A 15406-nucleotide genomic window follows, 5' to 3' on the forward strand; every position below is an offset into this window, starting at 1 on the left:
CGGAAGGGAAGTAAAGCCGTTGGTCCCGAGATGAACTAGCCCAGGGCTAAAAATCTCGTTAATAAAGTCAAACCAACCAACCAATCCATTCTAAAACTTAATTCAATCCCTTTTAATCAAATCCGAATCAACATTACTTAAATCCAATCCCAATACAATCCAATTCCAATCCAAATCTAATCCAAAACCAAATCGAAATCCAATCCAAATCCAGTCCAAATCCAGTCCAAATCCAATCCAAATCCAAATCCAAATTCAAATCCAAATCCAATCTAATCCAATCCAAATCCAATATAAATCCAATCCAAAACTAATTCAAATCCAATCCAAAATTTATCCAAATTGAATGCAATCCAATGCAATCCAAATCTAATCCATCTCCAATCCAAATCCATTCCAAATCAATCTAAATCCAATCCATATCCAATCCAAGTCCAATCCAAATCCCTTCCAATTCCAATACAAATCCAATCCAAATCCAATCCAATCTAAAACTCAATTCAATCCCTTGCAAATCAAATCCAAATCAACATTACTTAAATCCTATCCCAATACAATCCAATTCCAATACAAATCCAAATCTAATCCAAAACCAAATCCAATACAATCCAAATCTAAATCCAATCTAAAACCAGTCCAAATCCAATCCAAATCCAATCCAAACCCAAATCCAAATCCAATCTAATCCAATCCAAATCCAATCTAAATCCAATCCAAAACCAATCCGAATCCAATCCAAATCTAATCCAATCTAAATTCATTCCAAATCAATCTTAATCCAATCCATCTCCAATCCAATCCAAATTCATTCCAAATCAATCTTAATCCAATCCATATCCAATCCAAGGACAATCCAAATCCAATTCAAATCCAATCCAATACAAATCCAATCCAATCTGAAACTCAATTCAATCCCTTTTAAATCAAATCCAAATCTAATCCAAAACCAAATCCAAATCCAATCCAATCCAAATGCAATCCAAATCCAATCTAATCCAATTCCAATCCAAATCCAAATTTAATCCAAAACCAAATCCAATCCAATCCAAATCCAATCCAATCAAAATCCAATCCAAATTTAAATCCAATCTAATCCAATCCAAAATCTATCCAAATTGAATGCAATCCAATGCAATCCAAATCCAACCCAAATCCAATCCATCTCCACCTCAATCCAAATCCATTCCAAATCAATCTTAATCCAATCCATATCGAATTCAAGGCCAATCCATATCCATTCCAATTACGATTTAAATCCCTATCCAATCTAATCCAAACCAATCCAATCCAAAACTTAATTCAATCCCTTTCAAATAAAATTCAAATCAACATTAAATCCAAACACAATACAATCCAAATCCAATCTAAATTCAATCCAAATCCAATTCAAATGCGATTCAATATTATTCCAAATCGAGTTCATATTCAACCATACCGAGTGCATTCGTATCAACTTCAATTCAATCAAAATCCGTAGTCAATTAATATACAATCAAGATCCAGTCAAACTCATTTTCAATCAATTCGAATCCAATCCAATCTACTCCAATTCATAAAAAATCCATTGCAAATCCTATGCATATACGATTTCTCTCTCATCCGAACCCATATCAAATTCATATTCAAATCCAATGCAATTTCATCTAATCGCCACTTCAAATCAAGCTATTGCCAGATATTTTGGAAATCTTCTAACGTTATATTTCTAATCAATTTATTTCTGTTACATGACGTACACCTTATCGATCCATATCTCTCAATATGTATTTCACGATGTTTTGGTTACTTTTTGCAATCACTTCTCTCATTATTCCATTGTATGCTATGTACCCTTTCCAGTTTCTTTCTTCTTTTTTTTTATTACGTCGTTTTGTTTCAATTCATCCACATTACTGTCATATAAATTTCACTACATTCATTCATTCAATATTTTTTTTTAGTCCACTCAATTTTTTTATCAGTTCAGTTTTTTTTCTTTTATTACATTACGCATTTTTCGTTTCTTGTATTTTTTTTCCATTAGCTTTTTTCATGTTTTTTTTCTCCGTTTCTCATGTGCATTCTTGATTTTTTTCGCTTCTATTATGCTGATTTTTTTCTCTTGCATAGTTATATCGTTACCATTCATTTTTTTGCATTTATGTGTATTTTGCTTTCAAGCAGCCATTTGTTCTCATGTTACCTTTTTCTTTCTCTATCTTGTATCATTTTTTTTCAATCCATTACGCATCTTTCGTTTCTCGTATCCTTCTTCCATTAGTTTTTTTCTCTTGTTTTTTTTCCGTATCTTATGTATACTCTTGATTTGTTTTCGCTTCAATTGTACCGTTTCTTTTTTGCATAAAGATACCGTTACCATCCTTTTTTTTGCATGTGTGTGTATTTTGCTCTCAAGACATCTCAAAACAGACATTTTTTTTTACTCAATCTTGCATCGAACCATTCTTGCCATTCTTTTTTTTTTTTTCAATGTATTTTTTTAACCTTTTCTTTTGTTTTCTCTTATTTGCATCTCGCTCAGTTTTTTATTACGTATTTATCATTGTTCTCTCTGCCTCATTCCTCTTCATTTTTTTTTTGCAAGTCAGTTTTATTACACTCCCATTCTCATATACCCGCAATTCCGACAACTCCTCACCGTCCATTATATTTCACATATTCCCCGCTTCCTTTTTCACTATTTATTCACTTCTTTCACAATTTATAACAAACAAACAAATATAAACTTCTTCATACTTCCACTGAATCGACAAACAGTTTACCGGCTGCGCCATTGTAGTAAACGATGGACGATATTATTGAATTGACATCCAATCGCATCAACAATAGTTAGCAGAATGCTCGAGTCAATTTTGATGCTTGCTCACGAGCCGCTTCAGCGCAATCGGAGCCTTTTCACTACCACATCTCCATCATCGACGCGACGCATAATCCTCTTTCTATGTTCTACCACGTTTTCAACACACACGATTCTAGCGTCGGCTTCGAATCGTATTTTGTACGATGCGTGGCTTAGCCGACCTGAGCCTTCGTTTTGTTTTCTCTCGTTTCTGGTTGCTTTTCGTTGCGGGTTCGCATTAGGGTGGTTCTATCAGCACGTTAACAGAATTTCAAATGAAGACGAAATAAATCAATGTAATATTGTGCATTATTCCTACCATAATCGCCACAGTACGATGGCGAGCAATTTCTGTTGCAGAACATAGTAATGAGCCAGGGGAAGCTGATGATATTTTCTTCCATTTCTAATTTGCAACGTTTGAGTCAATCAACCGACATCATGGATGGAACATTTTCCTCCGCACCACGTGGATTTCGACAACTGTTTACCATCTATGGATCAATCGGATCTTATATGGGCAGAAAGTTTGTACCCTTTGTACACATCTTTCTTCCGGATAAATCAGAAACGACATACAAAGAGGCACTGAAAGTTTTGAAGCACTTTGCACGCGACAACGGAATAGTTTTGGATCCTACAGTTGTTCTGACAGATTTTGATCTGGCGGCGATCAATGCTGTACAGAAGGTTTTCAAAAACTCTAATCAATACGGTTGCTTATTCCATCTGGTTAAGAATTTTAGGAAAAGATTACAGAAATGTGGATTGCTGTCTGATTACTGCAGAAATGTAAAAATTCAAATGGCTTTCCGTCAAGTGGAAGCTTTTGCTTATCTACCATCTGAAAACGTAGTAAAAGATTTTGACGTTATCAAGAGATCTTTTCGGCGAATAAAACCCAGATATTCGCCTGTATTCTGGTCCACTGATCAAATTGATTTGAACGAAACTCCAAGAACATCCAACTGCATTGGAGGCTGGCACTCGAAGTTTAACAAATTATTCAAAGGGCAAAGCGACTTTAAGTTTGATGCTGTCGTTGAGGCACTTCGTCAAGAGGAGCAACAGACATCTGCTGATTATTTGCGGTTTTTGCAGGGGGATGAAGCAGTTCGGCAGCAGTGCAAAGCATTTTTGGAGAAGGAAAAGCGTTTAAAAAAGTAATTGTAAATCGGTGAGATCGGCCATTAATTGACCATATCAAAGTTTGGCTTTGATTTTATATAACGAATAAATGTTTAGTTCTCTGAAATATTTCATAAACAAAATGCTTACATGTTACTGATAGAAAATATTTAATAAAAATCATTAAATAATAGTTATGTTTTCTCTTTTCCGGTATTCCGGGTACTGATTCCCGGGAAATGTCATTCCGGAAAATGGTTTTCCGGGAAATGTCATAGAATCGTAAAGAGAACAGAATGGACCGATGCACGAGTTTACGAATTTTACGTTTGAGCGGGGCCAAATTCATTGGTTACGATGGTCACATAAATAACACGGCACCGCTCAAACGTCAATGAGTGAACGAGCATTTGTCCATATATACATACTATACATCACATAAATTAGGTGCTTTTCATCTAACGTTATAAATATTTGGCACTTTTAGCCTTAGACCATATGCTCTATATGGAAGGAAACAGTTCTGAGAGTTCTGAATGAAGTTACTTCACTAAGGGATTGTCCATTAGTCACATTGACCGAACTTCGAGAATCTTAGTTTCCATCACTCCTTTAGTTTGACTCACGACTTCAGAGATTTAAATGGACTGCAGACTTTTAACAGAACCTTCTCCTGCCCCCAAATAGTCACTATTATTTATGAAAATTCCCAAAAGACTGTAGAGCATTCTATAGCTTGAAATCGGTTACAGTGTTCTGCAATATGCAGTGAAGAGAAACTCGTTCTTACCAAAAGCAGATAGGAAACCTAGGGTCCAGATAGCCGTAGCGGTAAACTGACAGCTATTGAGCAAGCTGAGGGTTATGGGTTCGAATCCCACAGGTCGAGGATCTTTCCGTGAAGGAATTTTTCTCAACTTCCCAGTGCATAGAGTATCTTCGTACAAGCCACACGATGTAATACAAATGCAAAAATTGGTCAATTGGCAAAGAAATCTTAAAGTAAATAACTGTAGAAGTGCTTATAAAAAAATTAAGCTGATAAGTCAGCCTCTGTCCCAGTTGGGACGTAACGCCAAAAAGGTGAAGATATAGGAAAACTTTGCTCGAAAGCACATGGCACAGCACCGCAATGAAATGCCCATTTGCTCCCGAAAGGGTCTCATATTTCATATATGGTCAATCAACCCAGTTCGTATCTTCTTAGCACTTTTACTTCTAGCCCTGTAGAGCATACATTCCCAGTAGCAATCGTAGTCCCAGTAACTGGACCCTACTGCCTACCGGTTCGAAAGACTTTCCATCCGACTGACTGACTAACATTTCGGGTTTCTGACCAATCAGGACGGAAATCGCCTATCCATGACATGGCCGGACTCGAATTCCGGCTTGATTTCAACCCTCCCAGAGGCAACAGTGCGATACCGATACCATCAGGTAAAAACCATGACTTACAATTAGGAATTACTCGGAAAGAGAGGGGGAGAAATTGGACTACGGACTCACTACACCCGAATCCGTTTATTTCGCTAGGTTCTTTGATCTTCTCTTGCAGAACGAAAATTCGATTCCAATCAAATCGAGTAGAGCCGAATCTTGTTTTTTTGACGATTTCTACTCACAGTGGTAGTAAAATTGTTGGTCAAAAGAAACACAAATCGTTCAAAAATCGCAATTCATTTACAGAACATTTTTTTTGAACTCATTTTGTTGGGAATCTATGACAAAACGTCGAAAGACAAAAAGTCGAAAAAACAAAAGGTCGAAGACCAAACAGAAGAGACAAAAGGTCGAAAATCTTCCAAATTTCCTACCAAACAAATCATTTTCGACCTTTTGTCCTCCCGAAGTTCTGTCTTTCGACCCTTGAAGTACCAACTGAGCTAAAAAAGGGTAGGAGTGCAAATGGATCATTAAAATAACCAAAACGGCCACTATGGAAAGCATAGATAGCGCCCGTAGCCTTGTTTGACAGCAGAACAGCAATGCTGTCACAATGTTAAATCCCATACACAGTGGCGCCTTTGTTTTGATGCGGTGAGCACTTGCAAAAACTACCTTCAATGATCCATTATTGTTATAGTATCAATCATGGTAATAATGGGAACCAAAAGAGATTTAATATCTGAACATTTCATTTATTTTTACCTTTTCCTAAATTCGAGCCACTGTTCTCCTGATTGGATCCCCAAATCTCGAACTCCGGTGTTTATCCAGTTAGGTAGAAATTTAGTTCCGATCCCCGATTCGCGCACCCAATTAGAGTGATTAATGGTGACACAAATCCAATCGAAACCCGGTCCTCTGCAAGCGGATTCGAAGTAATTGTCCTGTCTTGTCCCCCGGTTTTTCGCGGCCAGCGTTGTGGGAGAAAAGCTCTTTAAAGGTCCAAGTCAACTGATAAGTTTGACTTGAAAGTGCTTTCAATGTTCCGACCCTCGGGGCATGTTGAGCAGGGAAAAGTTTTTCGCCCCCTTGATTCCCGTTGCGGTGGCCTTTTCTCAAAGTTCCCGATGTTGGTAAGTGTAAGTATGTACCGAAAATTACTTTACATCACTAGCCCATCAATGAGGGGCAGAGAGCTGGGGGGAAAACTTCGGCGTCAGACTTCAATTTGTTGTGGCATTTTGCAGGGCAAGTTTGTCAAACAGTGGTCAACAGTGCGAAAGTAGGGCTAAGCTGAAATGGGTAATTATGGAAGAAGATTTTCCGAACAAATCGGCTTGGGAATCAGAAGACATTAAAAGTTCGAAACTGATTTTATTTTCTGGTTTCAAGACTTGAGATAGTTATGAAGGAAAGCTGTTATTAATCATTTAGTTTTAGCCGAATGATTCAGGGGAATGTGTGAAATTATAAGAAGTTGTTCATTATATACAGGTGAAAAAACATAACTCATCAATCTTACTAGACAAGTATTCGGGTAACAAACGCCATTTTAAAACAGTCTACCCGAGAAACCTTACCATTCTAATAAACTGTCGCGTAATCCCATAATAAAAAATGCCGTAACAAGCATAATCCTCACCAAAACACCAAACATTTTAACACTCACTTTCTCCACCAAACAAGTTCCGTATCCAATTAGCACAAATAAAAGAGTCAACTCGGTCCTTCCCTCCGCTTCAACTCATCCACCAACAGTGTTGCCCACAAACATTCGCCACTCGCACGCAACTCGTATTTGTTTCGAGTTTTACAGTCACAATTCAAGCTCAATTCGGAATGCAAAGCTAACAGAGCAACGAGCAAGAGCAGCAAAGTAATTTATTATTCGAACAAATTTATTTCTCGCAGTTTTCCTCCGGCAGAGTGGCAGTGAATTTTGCATTTTCCATCGAGAACAACTCCTGCTACTAAACAACTGCCGGGACGACGACAATGCAATGGCAGTGACATACTATCACCGTTTCAATGTTCTTTTGTTCATGTTGTATGCTCGCTTAATGAAGTTCCGCTTTTTTTTTCTTCAAGGGTTGTTTTTTACGCTTATTCCTTTATATTAGGAGCTACCGTACCGTTTCGAATTTCGAACACTTCATTTGAAGAACTTTCAAGTAAATTTCATATTTGGTTTTGAAAGTTGGCAGTTGGAGAGTTCAATGGGGCAGCACATTTTGAATAAGGACGTTCTGAATGCTAAGGTTAGGGATGGTACACAAATTATGTCACGCTAAATTACAACTTTTTTGACCCCCTCCCCCCCCCCTTTGTCACGTTTTTTGTATGAGTCCTCCGAAATTGTTGTATGGCTTGTCACGCTTGGCTTGACCACCCCCCCCCTTGGAGCGTGACGTAATTTGTGCATGACCCCTTACACCAATTTTAAAACCAGACTAAAATCCTGCAGAAGCTTCTAGCTATAGTCCAATCAGTTTATTTTACTACATCAGTAAACTGCTTGAAAAGTTAATTTTGAACAGATTGATGGTCCATGTTTAGGAGCTGGTCCTTACCTTCCTTCCGAGTGGACTGTATTTGGTGGCTTTTGGATAGCGGTTCCTTGGGTCGCTGAAGTGGACGTCCAGCGATTATACTGGGCGGTCAGCTGACCGATTCGCAGAGGGTTTATCCAGGTTTTATCCACTCAACACATCATTAAAAACTTCACAATTTATTTATATGAGCCATATCACATTACAAACACTTTACTTCTAACACAAAACTAATTTTACTCCATGAACAACTAAGGTACAAATATATTTCGGGATTCAATTCGACGGGATTCAATTCGACGGGATTCAATTCGACGGGATTCTTGGCTCTGCCTGAGCCTCTTGCCAACGTATTTCACACTCAACCTTGATAGTTGGATTTTCAAAATTAACTTGCGCTTCGTTATCGTTTGGGTTGTAGGACATTTCCCAGAAAGTCAAACCCCAGAACGACATTCCCCAGAATGACGTTCCCCAGAAACCCATTCCCCAGAATGGGACATTTCCCAGAATAGGACATTCCCCAGAATGAGTTTTATACGTTTGTAAAGAGTGGAAAAAATTGGTAGTTTAGTTTTTTTTTTGTCGTTAAGAAATGTACCTACTAGGGCCCAGATAGCCGTAGCGGTAAACGCGCAGCTATTCAGCAAGACCAAGCTGAGGGTCGTGGGTTCGAATCCCACCGGTCGAGGATCTTTTCGGGTTGGAAATTTTCTCGACTTCCCAGGGCATAGAGTATCTTCGTACCTGCCACACGATATACGCATGCAAAAATGGTCATTGGCTTAGTAAGCTCTCAGTTAATAACTGTGGAAGTGCTCATAAGAACACTAAGCTGAGAAGCAGGCTCTGTCCCAGTGGGGACGTAACGCCAGAAAAAAAGAAAAAGAAAAAATGTACCTACTGAATTGATTCGAATTCCCAGAAGCTTCGAATTCCGGACACAGACGTCAATTCACCCAAAATATTATTTTGTCAAATTCATTATTATGGATCTCAAGCTCATTTCCCTGAATGCCACCTCTCCGAATGACCCGTTTCCCCGAATAGTGATGCAGTTCAAACAGGTGCAAGGATAGTCTTTAAGGACTGGGTGATGAACTAGAATGAATGATTAGCAATTAAAAGAAGAAGATAATATAGATTTGAACGTCATCCTCGACTAAATATATCTTGCCAAAAATGCCAATGATGGTGAAACTCGAAAGAACCGCCAATCAAGTGAAGAAGGGTGCATATTAGATGACCGGTTCGTTACCACTTCGAAACACAAAAGTTATGATAATTATAAGAGCTAAAAACTTTTCGGAAACTAGGCTATTCGGGGAAACGGGTTGTTCGGGGCACTGGCATTCTGGGAACTGGCGTTCGGGGAAACGACATTTGGGAAACCGACGTTCGAGGAAAAGTAGCTCAACCGTTTAACATAAGCTGTTCCTACATACGTCATACTGTGTTTCATGATCAAACTTGATCAAAGCTATTGTTTTTTTGTTTTCATAGTTATTCATCCTTCTTTTAAAATTGGCTGTTCTTTCTAATTGTATTTTCAAAGGGAGATTGGTGTAGTGTAATATGTCACAAAGTAAATTAATGGAATTTGTTTTTCGGCTTTCATGGCATATTCTCCCTTCTTTTGAACATATGCTGTTCTTCCTAGTTTTATTGTCTAAATAATTAGGGATGGTACACATATTATGTCATGCTAAATTTTAACTTTTTCGACGAGAAAATCGTCAAAAAATATAAAAATCGTCCGAATGATTCGAATTACATTTCCGACCATAAATGGTTAATTTTAAAAAAAATTTGAATTAAAGATTCTCCATTCAATAAATGAAAGGCTGCAACAAACCGAAGGTCCTACCGTTATAAATAAAAAAAAATAATACGAAAATGTTTTACCTATGAAAATTATGGTTTTCCAGTTAGATGCATTCACTATTTACTATTTACCATTTTCCTGGATTTGAACACCTCAAAGATCTATTGTTATTTTTTTCTGGGGAATGTCCCATTCTGGGGAATGGTTTTCTGGGGAATGTCCCATTCTGAGGAATGGATTTCTGGGGAATGTCCAATTCTGGGGAATGGCGTTCTGGGGAATGTCGTTCTGGGGAACGTCATTCTGGGAAATGTCGTACAATCATCGTTTGAAGTATTGTTTTTACGTAAAAGTATGGAAAAACATTTTGATTCAAATGCGAACACTGTGTTCAATTTGTCTCATATGCCGAACATCTTGATTCCAATTCCGAAGAGCACAAATAAATCGTATTCAAATGAATAATTTCGCAAATAAATTTATATAAGCTGGTTCTGGTTTTACTGGTCTCAAACTAGAGAATCATAACTACTCCCAAAGTATGAAAGACGTAAGAAGACGTTTAAATTGAGTTGCAATTGGCTGCCATTTCTTGGTAATTTTATGACATATTTCAGCAAAACATTTCAACCAAATCGCCATACAAAAACCGAGTGATCGGAATATGAGTCTATTCGGAATTTGAGACAAAATGGTACTTCGGTTCAAATAATGGCACAAAGCAGGCGGACAGGGAACGGATGAAATCCACGCGGATAAATTTCTTCGATCATATATGGAACATTTTGGTTCAAATCGCAAGGCTTGAATAAATGTTTCATTTAAGCAGATCAACTAAGATCGATACTTTAAATTGCATTTAGCGGTAACTTAATAGATAACCAAGGATTTTACTATATAAAACTATATAGACACGATAAGTAGAAATTGATAAGCGTGGATATCAACTGTTTTCTGTCTGTTCGTTTGTGTCATGGTTCTGAACCTCGGATACAACCGAAGATTTGCACCAAAATTTGAACCACGGTTGTAATTGAGGTTCAAATGACCCGGTTTTCGGACCGGCGTTTGCACCGATGTTCTCTTTACACATGTGTGGGTTTAGGGTAAGTTTCGAGCGTTTCGGTTAGCACGCGAAAACAGAGTACAAGGAGAGTACAAAACCGCCTGATCCAACGTGTTCGGCGTTCGTTTGAGAAGACTGCTGCACACTGCTTTGTAGATCACGAAAACCGTGCTCTTGTGAGCGCTTTTGGGTATACAGACAGCCATTGTAGTAGTTACTGTTGAATGTTTTATAAATTCAAAAAAAATAACAAGTCTAAAAATATTAAATTTTTATTTAAAACAGGCTTTAGGCATAGCCCTAGAGATTTTTTAACGAATTCATTTAGAATTTTTTTTTTTCAAATGCTCTTAAAAGTTTTCCCAGAAAGTTAATGTTTTTTTTTCGAAATCGATTTCAAAGCACCTATTTAGTTTTTATTCAAAATGCCCTTGAAAATTTTTGATTTTCCCAAACGGTTCAGGAAGATTTCATAAATTATGGTAATTTCTTAATGAATTCTTCTACATTTTTTCAAACATATCTAGCTCAAGGATTTACTTCAGGAATTTTCGTAGTTATTCTTTAAATTCTCCTCAGAACCAAATAGATGATATTAAACAAAACATATAAATTTTGTAAAGTATTCCACGAAGCTGCTTTTGAAAAGCATGGATAGAACAAATCAATGAATCTACTACGATAATTTCTATAAAACTTCATTTGGTAATTGGCTGAAGATCTTCTTTGGAAAAAAAATGTGATAAATTCCATGTAAATACATAAATTTGATAAGTGGTATTATTGTTTTGGGTTTAAAAATCTGGTTGGACAAATTTTGGTTGGATCTCAAGAGGAGTTGGAATTATACAAGTATCTCTTGCAAACTTCGAAAAACAAAAAATCCACCAGATAATTAAAAAGGATTAACACCGTTAAAATTAAACAAATGTCGGGAGTAATTCAAGAAGAAATTCATCGAAATTGCTGACAAAAATAAACCGGTGACACTGTTTGAAGAATTTTAGGAGTAGTAGGTGGTGTCAAAATTGAAAGAGTTCCCGAAAAAATGCTTCAAGATTCCAAAACAGCTCCATTTTGAGTGTTTTATCTGGTCCAATACCGAATTTAGTTCTATACAATTTCATTCCGCTAGATTTAGTATCCTTTGACAGATACGCGTATTTCGATCTCAACTGTGAGGTCGTGTACTAGAGTTGACTTTCGTCTAGTCGAGTCTAGTACACGACACTGAGTTTTCCGCAAAATCGGGGCAGTGCTGTAGTACAGCTCGAAAATTTATTATCAAATGAAAGCGATTCATGGAGGTGCCTAATAGTTTATTTCACCTTAGTTAAAGGAATTTCATGACAAATATATTCAATAAAGTCTGGAAGAAATATAAAAAATAAGAGGTGATCCTTGGGACCTAAACAAATCGATCCAGCACATTCTGAATACAAGTAATGGTTAAAACGCTTTTTTTTTTCGCGGATATGCAAGAAAAAAGATGCCTGGACTGGAATTTTCTATATGGCTAAATGAATAAGTTAAAAGTATGCTGTTTTATCCGAACTTTTTATTTACATTAAATCTCAGAGTTGCAACAAAATAAATGTAAAGGAATATTTTCGGAGAAATTCTTAGAGAATTTCAGAAAATATTAATTGGAAAACATAAATAAATGTTCAATAAAATGGCGATAAACCCTGTATGAATCTTCTTGTGAGTGTTAGAAGAAACTAGGAGAAATCTTTTATATGGACTATAAAAAAAAACTTTTTGTAGCATGCTTAGTTTAGATTGCAGAAGATTTCTCTCAAAATTTATGGAGCCATTGCACACTGGGCCAGGAGCAGAATTTAGCCTCTAGCGCTTTAGGAGAGCATTTTTTCGGGTTGGTGTCAAAGGAGACTTATCCTGAATTTGTTTGTTCTTCAATTTGAAGATAAAAGTTAGTTGGAAATTTCGCCACATAGGTGGCGCTGCGATGCAATTTTTTTTTGTTTTGCGTCGTAGAGCTTTCGCGTCTTCGGCAATGTTTTAGAACGTATAAAAATACGACAAGTTGTCGAAGACACCAAAGTCCTAGGACTTCAAATAACAAAGTTATGGTAAGAAATGTGTTTCATTTTAAAAACCATGCGTCACTTAATTTCGATAACATGCATGTACTGTATGAAAAAAAAAATATTATTTTTGTATAAATATTCGAATTTTTGAATTATTGTAAAAGTATCATAATTTTTAACATAACTTTACTCAAAAAGTTGCAAATTTTTGCAAAAACTTATCAATGATCCGAAATACGCTATATTTTATCTACCAAATATCAAAGTTTGCCAGATGTATATATTGATATATTTGAGATATCTAAATTCAAAATAACCATCTCTTCATATAAAAGGAATGGACTTATTATTAATTTTATCATTATACTACAAGAGTGTTGACACTTAACTGACGCAATTAGATTTGTTAATAAACTACTTTTATTTTGATACTTGTGATTTGTAAATTGTGATTTATGCCAGAGAGAACTGCCGCGACACGGTCATAACAGGCCATAATAATAAGTCTATTCTATTAATATGAAAAAGGTGGTTATTTTGAATTCAGATATCTCAAATATATCAAGATATACATCCGGCAAACTTTGACATTTGGTAGATGAAATATAGCGTATTTGGGATCATTGATAAGCTTTTGCAAAAATTTGCAATTTTTTGAGTATAGTTATGTTAAAAATTATGATATTTTTACAATAATTTGTTCAAAAATTCAAATATCTGTATAAAAATATGATTTTTTTATACAGTACTTGCATGTTATCGAAATTAGGCGATGCATGGTATTCAAAGTGAAACATTTTACGATTTTGACGTAAAAAGTAGAAAAAACGTAAAATTTAAGTGACTTACATATTTTTTACCATAACTTTGTTATTTGAAGTCCTAGAACTTTGGTGTCTTCGACAACTTGTCGTATTATTACACGTTCTGAAACAATGCCGAAGACGCGAAAGCTCTAGGACGCAAAACAAAAAAGTTTTCATCGCAGCGCAACCTATGCGGCGAAATTTCCAACTAACTTTTATCATCGAATTGAAGAACAAACAAATTCAGGATAAGTCTCCTTTGACACCAACCCGAAAAATGCACTCCTAAAGCGCTAGAGGTTTTGTCTGGCTAAATTCTGCTCCTGGTCCAGTGTGCATTGGTAACCTTGTGTGTACTTTGTTATTATGCGGACTATGTGCCTGAAAAGAATTGTAATCGCCTATCTAGATGCGTGGGAAATTTCTTGCAAGAAATTATCAAGAAAGGTATTTTTCTTTGATTGCAGTATGCGATTGGAAAGATATGTCACTTCAAATGCAGCTCACTGTAGAATATTTCCTGACCATTACTTCAGCAGAAGTTTTTACTTTTCTTAAACATAATTTCAAGAAATCTTTGAAGAAACTCTTTGACGACTTATGGGAATAATTGTTGGAAACATCCTTCTGAAGGCATTCTTATAGTAATACGTAAAGAGTTTATTGAATAATTGCTTAGAGCAAACCCCAAAAACATAGTGATGGAGGAATTTAAAAAGAAAAAACTGAAATCGAAGATTAAATGTGGTTGAAAATACACCCATTTCACCTTTCCGTTTCATTCGTTGATTAGCATTTCTACAAAGTTTTCTTAGTAATTATCTAGAAGCATACACTCAATTGGGTGCTTGGACATTAGATCGGAATATGTTATGCCCAAGTATGCTAGGCCAAAGTACGTTTAGCCGAATGGATCATTAGGCGAAATTATAAACATTAATTTTATAAAGTTTCAGCCTAATGATCCATTTGGCCTAACGTACTTACGCACATCCACTTCGGCCTAATGACCTTACACCAACAATCGATTTCGCCCTGTATTGAAGGTAGATGAGTCCCCCAAAGATGCTCAAGTTATTGTTTGTATGTTGCCAATATTCGAATCAGCACGGTAGTCAGAATATCTCTTGATAAATTTTAAGACCTGCACTGTCAAAATAAGTGTCATCATTTGCGATTCATATACAAAATATCCGCTCTTCATGAAATATTTACGGCACTCGTTTCGCATTTTGCATTTTTACAACGCCATGAGCGAATAAGGTTATCGGTATCATCAAAATCAGCTGTGAGATTGACGACGGAATTATATCGCGAATCATGAAAGGATGCAACAATTCTTTTCGGTGAGTCACATACAGTCGTCGGTGATGCATGTTGTTCATGATATGAGCGGGAAAATGATGTCTCATGTTTTTTTACGAGCGACGCTGGGATAATGAGTTTCACGCGATACGTCATTACTACTATACGGCTTTGAAAAGATGTAGATACAGCTTGATTGAGACGGAAACACGATGCCTACGATGTGCTGTTCAATTTCCCATCAATGCATCCGTTCGAAACTGTTGCAAAAAACTAAAGATTTCTCTTTGCACATTTTTCGTTTCAGATTGCATCTAGGCATCTAGGTACACGCCCACAGCACCAGTAGAAAGTTGTTTGGCATGGTAAGTCGTTATTTTGGTTTTTCTCGAAATGCATACGAGTTGTGCTTCCTACTGCATCCTTTCACTTATTCAGACGAATAATTATG

General features: G+C 36.5%; 1 protein-coding gene across 1 annotated transcript in view; it reads left to right on the plus strand.

The window, feature by feature from the left end:
* Positions 1-15406, plus strand: part of LOC5575465 (5-hydroxytryptamine receptor 1) — a 324994-nt gene that overhangs the window by 261627 nt on the left and 47961 nt on the right. The window contains exon 2 of the mRNA XM_021837985.1: positions 15263-15320. The gene's annotated coding sequence lies outside the window, so the exon portion shown is untranslated. The remainder of the gene's footprint in view (positions 1-15262; positions 15321-15406) is intronic.

Source organism: Aedes aegypti, chromosome 1 (assembly GCF_002204515.2).
Source record: "Aedes aegypti strain LVP_AGWG chromosome 1, AaegL5.0 Primary Assembly, whole genome shotgun sequence".
Lineage (NCBI taxonomy): Eukaryota > Metazoa > Arthropoda > Insecta > Diptera > Culicidae > Aedes > Aedes aegypti.